Raw genomic sequence first — 11,212 nt, 5'->3', positions numbered from 1 at the left:
GCATTGCACCACCTGTTGTCATGGCAACATAGCATGTTAGCTAGCAGAATTAGCATGCAAGCAAAAAATGCTAACTAAGTATATCAACATTTCAGATTTTCAGCTGGGTGTTTTACCATGTTACTTTCCATGTTACCAGGTTACCTACCATGCTAGGAACAGGTGTATGAGACGGGTGGCGGGGTCCAGGATGCTCGGACCCGATGGATGCCGCTTGCGGCTTTAATTTTTATTGTGATCTTATTTTCTTTAGTCTTTATACACTACCGTTCAAAAGTTTGGGGTCACTTTGCCATGGGATTCAATAGGGAAGTGACCTCAAACTTTTGAACGGTAGTGTATGTCAGTGCCGCATCAGCCCAGCAGGTCCACAGAGCACCAAGCCCAGGACAGCCAACGCAGACTGAGCAGTCCCCCCCACATACACACACCCACACAACCACATACATTTTCCCTGAGGTCTCACCAGCCCCCCGATGTGGCACAGAGGGCGACCCTCAGGGCAAACTGCGCCCAGCAGCCCCCTGCACAGGACTCCAGGCAGGCACCGAACCTCCACCCCCAGCAGCCCCGAGCGCATCCCAGTACACGAGGGCGTAGGAAGACCCCCCTGCCCACCCGCCTGAGTTCTGTGTGCTGTAGTGGACTATTTATAATGCAATTAAAAACTGGAAGGAGCCATGAGATGGTGGTGGGTCCCATTGCTGCCAGATAGCAGGACTCCCTCGGGCACCCAACCCCCCCGCGGCCCCCACCGCAGCAACCCAGCCACCCAGCCCCAGGCCAGCCCCCCGACAGCCCCTGATCCTGACCCCCATGGAACGACTAGACCTCAGCACCCTTTCCCACTACATGATGTGACTAATCAGCAGGGTCCAGGGAGACTGAGAATTAACTGATTGGTGTTTAATGGATGCCGATGCAGTCTCTAGACTGATGTGATCCAACAGAAGATTTCTGTACTGGTTAATATTTAGATTGTTTTTAGACTTCCAATTCACTAGAATAGTTTTTTTTGCAATACATAAGGCCGTAAGGACTACAGGGTGTGCAGAATTATTAGGCAAGTTGTATTTTTGAGTATTAAATTTATTATAGAACAACAACTATGTTCACAATGAACACAAAAGACTCATAAATATCAAAGCTGAATATTTTTGGAAGTTGGAGTGGGGCTTCTTTAGTTTTAGTATCTTAGGAGGATATCTGTGTGTGCAGGTGACAATTACTGTACAAAATTATTAGGCAATTTAACAAAAACCAAATATATACCCATTTCACTTATTTATTTTCACCAGGGAAACCAATATAACAACTCAAAATTTACAAATATACAGTTCTGGCATTCAAAAACAAAACAAAAACAACTCAGTGACCAATATAACCACCTTTCTTTGCGAGGACACTCAAAAGCCTGCCATCCATAGATTCTGTCAGTGTCTTGATCTGTTCACGATCAACATTGCGTGCAGCAGCAACCACAGCCTCCCAGACACTGTTCAGAGAGGTGTACTGTTTTCCCTCCCTGTAGATCTCACATTTGATGAGGGACCACAGGTTCTCTATGGGGTTAAGATCAGGTGAACAAGGAGGCCATGTCATTATTTTTTTTTCTTTTAGACCTTTTCTGGCCAGCCACGCAGTGGAGTACTTGGATGCGTGTGATGGAGCATTGTCCTGCATGAAAATCATGTTTTTCTTGAACGATGCTGACTTCTTCCTGTACCACTGCTTTAAAATTACCAACCAAGTTCGTAACCTGGGAGTGTTGATAGACTCAGATCTGACTTTCAGCAGCCATATCAAAGCTGTCACTAAGACAGCTTTTTACCAGCTCAGAAACATCAACAGAATTAAAAGTTTAGTCTCCCAGAAAGACCAAGAGAAACTCATCCATGCATTCATCTCCAGTAGACTGGATTACTGTAATGGTCTTTTAACAGGACTTCCTAAAAAGAGCATTAAACATCTGCAGCTCATCCAGAACGCTGCTGCTAGAGTTTTAACCAGGACTAAGAGATCTGAACACATCACACCAGTTTTAAAATCTTTACACTGGCTTCCAGTCAGTCACAGAATAGATTTTAAAACCCTTCTGATCATTTACAAATCCCAGAATGGTTTAGGCCCAGAATACATCTGTGATATGTTCAGAGAATATAAACCTAGCAGAGCTCTTAGATCCAAAGACTCTGGTCAACTAGTCCAGGCCAGAGTCCAGACTAAACATGGAGAAGCAGCATTTAGCTGTTATGCTGCAAACAAATGGAACAAACTGCCAGTGGAGATTAAACTTTCCCCAAATGTAGACATTTTTAAATCCAGGTTAAAAACTTTTCTTTTCTCATGCGCCTATGCATGAAATCTGCACGGTAACTTTTTTTTAACTTATATTGCTTTTAATCATTTTAATGTAATTTATTATTTTATTGTGATTATGTGTTGATTATGTGTTGATGCCTTTTACTATTCTAAATATCTGTAATGTCTTTGTTTTATGTAAAGCACTTTGAATTGTCCTGTACATGAAATGTGCTATACAAATAAACTGCCTTGCCTTGCCTTGCCTTAAGAAGGTGTCTCCCAGAAACTGGTAGTAGGACTGGGAGTTGAGCTTGACTCCATCCTCAACCCGAAAAGGTCCCACAAGCTCATCTTTGATGATACCAGCCCATACCAGTATCCACCTTGCTGGCGTCTGAGTCAGAGTAGAGCTCTCTGCCCTGTACTGATCCAGCCACGGGCCCATCCATCTGGCCCATCAAGACTCACTCTCATTTCATCAATCCATAAAATCTTAGAAAAATCAGTCTTATGATATTTCTTGGCCCAGTCTTGACGTTTTATCTTGTGGGTCTTGTTCAGTGGTGGTCGTTTTTCAGCCTTCCTTACCTTGGCCATGTCCCTGAGTATTGCACACCTTGTGCTTCTTGGCACTCCAGTGATGTTGCAGCTCTGAAATATGGCAAAACTGGTGGCCAATGGCATCTTGGCAGCTTCACGCTTGATTTTCCTCGGTTCATGGGCAGTTATTTTGCGCCTTGTTTTTTCAACACGCTTCTTGCGACCCTGTTGACTATTTTGAATGAAACGCTTGATTGTTCGATGATCACGCCTCAAAAGCTTGGCAATTTGCTTGCTGCATCCCTCTGCAAGACATCTCACTATTTTTGACTTTTCAGAGTCCGTCAAATCTCTCTTCTAACCCATTTGTCCAAAGGAATGGAAGTTGCCTAATAATTATGCACACCTGATATAGGGTGTTGATGTCATTAGACCACACCCCTTCGCATTACAGAGATGCACATCACCTGATATGCTTAATTGGTAGTAGGCTTTCAAGCCTGTACCGGTTGGAGTAGGACAACATTCATAAAGAGAATGATGTGATCAAAATACTCATTTGCCTAATAATTCTGCACACACTGTATGTGTGCTTTGTTAGTGTCTATATTGATGTCACTTAGCTCACCCAGTAAACAAAATTTAGGACATGCAGGAATGTTACATCTAACCCATATTGATAAATCCTCACAAACTTTATTCCAGAGCTTTTGGACAGATGCACAGAGCAATAAAGTGTGTAGGTAATCATCTGCTGTGTTACCTGTGCACTGTGTGCAGATATCTGAGTGATTAAGACCCATTTTGAACATCATTTGTCCTGTGTAATGCCTTCTATGGAGGTCTTTGTATTGTATGAGTTGTAAATTTGGGCTGTCTGTCAAATTAAAGGTATTAAGACATATTTGTAGCCAATATGGTTGACTAGGATCGATGGATAAATCTATCTCCCATTTTGAAGTAGGTAGGGAATTTGAATCATCTATTTTTAACATTAATCTGTATATTTTTTAAAGTAATCTTGGGGTACAGAGGTCCATAAAATCTGCTACCACAGGAGGAAGTTCCAGGTCTGTTCGGTGAAGGGGGAATTTTGTGTGTATTATGGTTTTGAGTTGTTGATATTCTAAGAATCTGTTGCCGTTAATCCCATATTGTGATGAGAGTGTATTAAAAGATAAAATGTTTCTGTTATAGATAATATGTTCAAAGTATTTAATTCCTTTGTTAATCCATTGGTTAAAATTTTGCATATTTTTGTTTAGTAGAATATCAGGATTGTTCCAGATGGGTGTGAGTTTACATGGTATTATTGAGGAGTTGTTTTTTTTTTATTTATTTTTTTTTTTTGTTTTTTTGTTTGAGAAATTCCCACCAGGCTGTCAGAGAAATGCTGATGTTGATACTTTAGCACTTTAGCTTTTTTATACTTGAGCTGAAAAAAGGAAGATTTTGAAATTTCCAAATTGTCACAAAATGTTTGTTCTATATCTATCTACAGGTCATTTAGTAGACTAGGTTTGAGCCTTTTTAGGACATATTAGCTAGGAATTAATGTTGAAAGTTAGGCAGGTCTAATCCTCCCCTAACCTTTGGATTCTGTAAAGTTTTTAAACTGATCCGGGGTGGTTTATTTTTCCAGGGAAATCGGGAGATGTGTGATTCTAGCAATTTAAACCAGGTGGAGGGGGGTTTCATAGGATTCATAGAAAGCAAATAGTTGATTTTTGGTAGAACCATAATTTTTGATAGTGGCAACTCTCCCCATGAGTGAAATGGGTAGAGATTTCCAGAGAGCAAGATCATCTTCTATAGTCTTAAGAAGGTGAATGTGATCACTTTTTGTTAGTTCTGATACCCTGAAGGGAATATTTATACCCAGGTATCTAATGTTATCTGATTGTAAAGAGATGTTGGGTAGATTTTGAAAGCTACAGATGATGGGTAGAACTGCACTCTTAGATTAGTTAATGGAGTAATCCGAGAGTGATGAAAATTTATTAATTAGTGAGATTGTTTCAGATAGAGAGGTTTGTGAGTTCTTTAGGAATAGTATAACGTCATCAGCATAAAGACTTATTTCATGAAATATATTTTTGGGCTGAATGACTTTAATAGCTTGATGTTGTCTAATTGCAGCGGCTAGCGGTTCAATAAATATAGCAAAAAGTGAGGGGGATAGTGGACAACCTTGTCTGGTACCCCTTTGTAAATTAAAACTTGCAAAGGTTTGATAATTCTGACCCTCGCATTAGGAGAACTGTATAAGATTTTAATCCAGTTAATGAAAGATGGTCCAAAGCTGAATCTGTTTAAAGTAGCTAGTAAATATTTCCAGTTAACATGATCAAAAGCTTTCACTGCATCTAAAGAATCATTATTGTTTCCAGGTTATTGATGGTAGAATAATCTTTTATATTAATTAGTCTACACATGTTAACAGAGGAATATCTGCCCTTTATAAAGCCTGTTTGATCAGGGTGTGTAATGAGAGGGGTTACTTTCTCTAACCTTCCAGCTAATGCTTTGCAGATTATTTTATGGTCCGCATTTATCAGTGATATGGGTCTGTAGCTAGATGGTATTGTGAGGTCTTTACCTGGTTTTAATAGTACAGTAATTGTGGCAGAGTTTATGTTTGGGGGTAAGTAACCATTTTCCTTTATTTGTGTCACCAATTTGAAAAATGTAGAGGCCAGTTTTGACCAGAATTCTTTATAGAACTCTGCTGGGAAGCCATCCGGACCTGGGGCTTTTTACAGGGCATATGTTTAAGGGCTTCATGTAGCTCCTCCACTGTGAGGGGGGAATCTAAGGCCGTGACTTGTTCCTGCTGTAAACCTGGAAGATCAACATTGTTAAGACAATGATGGATATCGTTTTATAGAAATCTCTAAAGATGTTGCTTTTGCCTCTGGATCATGCGTAATATTACCTACTGAATCTTTAACAGCTGATATGGTAGATTTTTCCTTATTTATTTTTAACTGAAAATCTAAGCTAAAAATCTTTCAGATTTATTACTGTGTTCAAATGTCTCCAAGCGTTTGCGTTGCACCAGAAAACTCTTTTCTCTTGTTAATTATTTCATTTAATTCAAGTCTAGCCTTCCTTATTGGGTTCATCGTTGGTTCATCTGGTGAAGCACTGTACTGTAGAAGTGATGATTTAATTCTTAGTTCTAATTCTAATATTTTTTAGTTTTCTTTCTTTTTTTATAAAGTTGGGATCTTTAAGCAACACTGTATTAAATCTCCAGCTTTTAGCCAGTGGTGTGATTCTTGTGTTCCTCAGAGTGAAGGAAACTGGTGCATGGTCGCTGATAGTGATGGGGTGAATCTGGGTCTCTGAAATCTCACTTACCAAAGAGCTGCTAACCAGAAAATAATCTAGCCTAGAGTATGAATGGTGAACTGAGGAAAAGAAGGTGTACTCTCAGATATTAGGATGATAAGACAGCATATTGTTTAACAGTGTTTATGGATTGCCAGTTTTTATGGTTTACAGTGTTACTATATCAGCTGATCCCGGATTCATGTTAAAATCCCCTCCTGCGATTAGTGTGCTATCTACGTGTTCAGAAAATGATGTGAAAAAAGAGTGAAAGAAGGAGGGATCATTAATATTTGGGCCATATAAGTTAGCTAAGCATAACTTCATATTTTGAATAGATAATTTTACTATGATTTACTATTCTAAATACCTGTAATGTCTTTGTTTTATGTAAAGCACTTTGAATTGTCCTGTACATGAAATGTGCTATACAAATAAACTGCCTTGCCTTGCCTATGATGAATCTCTCTTCTGGATCTGTGATAACGCTGATTTCTGTGAATGTTACTTTTCTATTTATCAAAATAGCTACCCCTCTCTGTCTGGAGTTATAACAGGCTGAGTAAAAATGAGGAAACTGTGTTGTAGAGAGGGCATTCACTGATGTTTTTGTCATATGAATCTCCTGTAAGAACACAATGTCTGCCTACAGATCCTTTAATCTATTAAAGATTTTTAGTCTCTTCTCTCTGGTCCCAGCTCCATGCGCATTCCACATGATAAATCTAAGTATGGTCATGCTTGTGGTGAAAACGCGAGTGTTGGATGCTTCTTGTTGATATAAATGTGTATGTATGTATGTATGTGTGTGTGTAAGTGTATGAATTTGTATACGTAACGTTGTGTGCCTGTGTTGAATGCTATGAAATGTGCTTGGAATAATAAATGTGAGTGTTGGATTATATATATATACAGGTATTACTAAATGTACTGTGCAGCTTAGCATCAGTGTTATATGGTTTTGTGAGGTGGCAGCTAGAAAAAAGAAAAACAAAAAAGAGTGCAAAGAGAGAGAAAAAGAAGAATAAAGTGTGAGGAAAATGACAGAAAAAGGGGGGAAGTGGGTAAAAAAAAAGAAAATGAACCCATAAAAAGTAAGTCCATTTTCGTGAACATTAGAGACTGGCAGTATTATTGTCTAATGTGAATGAACATTAAACTCTCTGACCTTAGCCCAGTGGGTCTGATTAGCATTTATATCACCTGCAAAGTGTGCAGAGTGTGGATACATATCTGAGGTCAGTAGAGCAAGGGAGTGGTGTTATGGTCACGATGTAGCTGTCTATCGACGTAAAGTTTTTCCACCGAGATGGCAGCGCGGGCTCCTCCGTTAGGAATTATCTTCTGATGGGGAACAAGATCTTGCCACGCTCCAGGATTTCTCTGGTAAACTGATCGCTCATGCTAAGGTCAGTCCCACCAAGCTGTCTGCTGCAACGCTTCCCCTCTTTTTCTTTGTGGAGAACAAATTTAGCTACTTTCTGCCCTCCGTTTTTTTTCCCCTATGCGGTGAACTTGATGAAAGGAGATGGCTTTTACCTTTTCCTATGGAAGATTCAGGTTGGTTCTAATACATTTTTTACAGCTACTTCTGTATCTTCCTCCACCTGCTCAGGGATCCCTGAAATAACTAGGTTATCTCTCATGCTACGACCCTGTAGATCTAGGACTAACTCTTTCATTTTTTATTTTCCACTGATAGTCGGCTTACTCCTTTGGTAAGGCTTTTCACAGAGTCTCTGAGGGCAAAAAGTATTGCAAGGTTACGCAAAAGAGTAAAAAGGGTTTCTGATGGGGGAAGATCTTTTGCATTACATTACACACTGTCAAAAATGGGGTACGGTAGGAGTACATTTCTGTCCTTCAAGGGAAGGTTTCACATTGACCCAATTTTTATTATTATTATTATTATTATTATTATTATTATTATTATGATTATTATTATTATTATTATTATTATATACACATGTATATAGTTTATTCATTATTGCAGAAAAAAAACAGGAGAGGAGGAAGGTGCATTTTTATCATTTTCACTGCATGAGTGCAATAATGATTGACAAAGTATATAATAATTTTGGGGGGATTTTCATAACATTATTTAATAAAAATTGTCCATTTCAAAATAATACCAGAAAGCAAAAAATGTACAGATTGAATGGATCACAAAGGGTTTACAAAATAAAAATGCACTCTATTAACAGTTCATAAAACAGTTCCTTGACCAGCCCAGCCCCCCCCCCCGACAATTAACCCAGCACTCACCCCAATGTTCCAGCCCTGGCAACATCGACCACTCGCCCAACCTCCTACTGTTTTTAGCAGGTGGACATAATTTAGCCTTTTTTAGTTCTGATAACCTGGTGGAAATGTTTAAGTACCTTATTTTATTTTATTTTTTTTTTACTTGTCCTGTCCAGCTTCATAGCAAGCAAAATGATAATCTGGTTGCTGTATTGTGCTGAACAAATTTGCTCTGCCAAGGGGAGGCCTATGGGTAAGGCTCTTCTTGATAATCTGATACATTTATTTATTTATTTACTTTGAATCACGGAATCTATGTAATCTTGCTGGACCTGACCGGAGGGGACAGAAAAAGATGGAAAATAGCAAAAAGAGCAAAAGGGAAAGAAGAAAGGAGACAAAAAGATCACAGACAGAAGGCAAAGACCCTTTAGTCCACACCATCACCAGACAACAAACTGTTACACCTGTACATGAACACACCAGAAAATTTCCTACAACTTTTACGAAAGCAAAAACACACACACAGAAAAAACAGGGCTGCTAGTCATTAAGAGTTTTTAAATAATAACCAAATCAAAAAGACATAACAGCGACCAGATACTAACTCACAGGAAAAAAAATAAATAAATAAATAAATAATTATCGCTTAGTATTAAAACCCACTGGACAACTCAGTGACTGTGTCATCATGCAGAGAATGAGGAATAAGGAGTGATTAGTGATGAAGAGTGGTGAGTGAGATTGTGCAAATGCGACCACGCCCCTACGGAGGTCAGAGGCAGACCAGGCCCCCAGTAGCAGCCCCGGAGCACCAACCCCAGCTACCCCACCACGAAGACGACTCCAGCCCCACCCGAAGGGTGGCAGAGGAGAGCCCCAGCAAGAGCCCCCCACAGTCTTGGGGCACAGGTCCCAGTGGGCCAAGATCAGCAGCCGCCGGCCCCACCAGGGACCGGCCACCCAGGGCAGCCCAAGCGAAGGGCCCAGGGCCCCAGGAGCCCAGAGGCGGCCGCCCCACCCCCCAAAGGCAGAGGGCCCGCAACATGCCTAGGAGGACCAGGCCCCCCCAGACAGCCACCCGGCGTAGGCCAGCAAACACCACAATGTTCCCGGCCGCACACCCTGGGTTCCAGGGCGCCATCGACCTCCTCCCCCCACTCCCCACCTACTCCAATCGTCACCCCATATAACCCCACACACACCCTCCCCTGTGCCGTACCCACAAGCACTCACCCTCACACAGTCACATCACACATAACCCACCCACCATGCCCCGTAGGGGACACCCCAGGCGGACCAGAGGACAGCGAGCCCCAAGCACCCCCCCTTGACCCAACACCCACAAAGCCAGCAGCCGACCAGCGCAGCCACCCTGGGGCCCGGCCCCGGGGACACCACCCCACCCCGCCCGCCCCGGCCACACACAGGGAGAACAGGGGTGTGAAAGGTCCCCGATACCCTCTCACTCCCCGCTCCTGACTGTTTATGTAGTGTGTGTTGTGTGCATTTAAAATTGAGGGGCAGTGACTGCAATGAGCCAGGAGCCGGGCCACCTAAGTGGCCCCGCCCAACATGCACAGCTTGCCATGCTCCCCAGGTGTTGTTTGTGTGTTGTGTTTCTTGTGTTTTGGTGTCTTGGTGCAATTAAAACTGAGAGGCGAGTTGCCACGTGGTGCATCCAAGGAGACCACTGAATGGCCCCCTATGAGTGTGTGTGTGTGAGACAGAGAGAGCGGGAAATAAGAGGGCTCCGGGGATGTACGTCCAGAGGGAAGCAAACTTCCCACTGGATGGTGAGCCTCTAGTGGCATTAGGCACCCCCGCTCCCCAGAAGGCCCCCCAGGGCAAGACAGGCCAGGAGAGGCCGCCCCCCATGACCGGGCCACTCAGGGACCACAGCCAGTGAGCCATCACCGACCCCAGAAAGTACCCACCCTCCCACACCCCTAACGGGGAATGAGAGGATAGGGACAGCGGCAGACCCCCCCCCCCCCCCACAAGCCACAAGTGCACTTAACCCCGCCCCAACCACACACAGAAACACATGCACACACCTATTTCCTTGCAGACTCCCGCTCATCCTAACACATGCATGCCTCCTCAGCCCCACCCACACAATATAAACACTCACACAGCATACAACCCTCCCACTTTCACTCCCCAGACACACCCCCACTCATCCTAGCACATGCATACGCACACACACAAACATACCCCCACACCCACACAAACATTATCCAAAGTATAGACACACACACAACATACAAGCATCCCTGTCTCACACCCTAGCACCTCCTGAATCCCACTCAGTCCTCCTTCAAACCCCTACACCCCTCCTGCCCCCGGGCCATACCCTGGGTCCCAGGCGGCAACCAGACACCAGGGCATGCACCAACCCACACCATGGCAGCACATCCGGGCAGGCCCAGACCCCCAGCACAAACTGACCCCACCACCCCGGAGGGAGGAGGACCACCCCCAGGCACCAGAGCCCAGAACCCCCGCCCGGCCCGCCCGGGAATAGCCCAGTCACCCGGCCCAGGACCGACGCCCACCAACCCAGGCGCCACCAGTGGCCTCACCCCCTGCCACGAGGCGACTCCAACCACTGGCCCCCACACCCCCCGACAGGGCCAGACCCAGAGCCATCCCCATCGCAGAGCAGCCTGGCCCCGCACCACGGGAAACCACAAAGAATCCCCAACCACCAGTCTCTCCCGGCCATTTCCCAACCCCCATAGCAACAAGGTCACAGTCCTCCACCTACACCAAGTGATGGAACTAAGCA

At 43.4% G+C, this 11,212-nt stretch overlaps 1 long non-coding RNA gene across 1 annotated transcript; it reads right to left on the bottom strand.

Moving 5' to 3' along the window:
• Window positions 1-539: 539 nt before the first annotated feature.
• On the bottom strand, window positions 540-10,255 carry LOC121637298. Its single transcript, XR_006009825.1, has 3 exons — window positions 10,243-10,255; window positions 9,184-9,187; window positions 540-610 (listed from the first exon to the last, which is right to left on the bottom strand). It is a non-coding gene; the product is annotated as an uncharacterized LOC121637298 (long non-coding RNA).
• Between the last annotated feature and the right edge of the window lie 957 nt (window positions 10,256-11,212).

This window comes from Melanotaenia boesemani, chromosome 3, assembly GCF_017639745.1.
Source record: "Melanotaenia boesemani isolate fMelBoe1 chromosome 3, fMelBoe1.pri, whole genome shotgun sequence".
Lineage (NCBI taxonomy): Eukaryota > Metazoa > Chordata > Actinopteri > Atheriniformes > Melanotaeniidae > Melanotaenia > Melanotaenia boesemani.
Note: the sequence above shows the minus strand (reverse complement) of the source record. Positions and strands in the feature narration are given on the sequence as shown.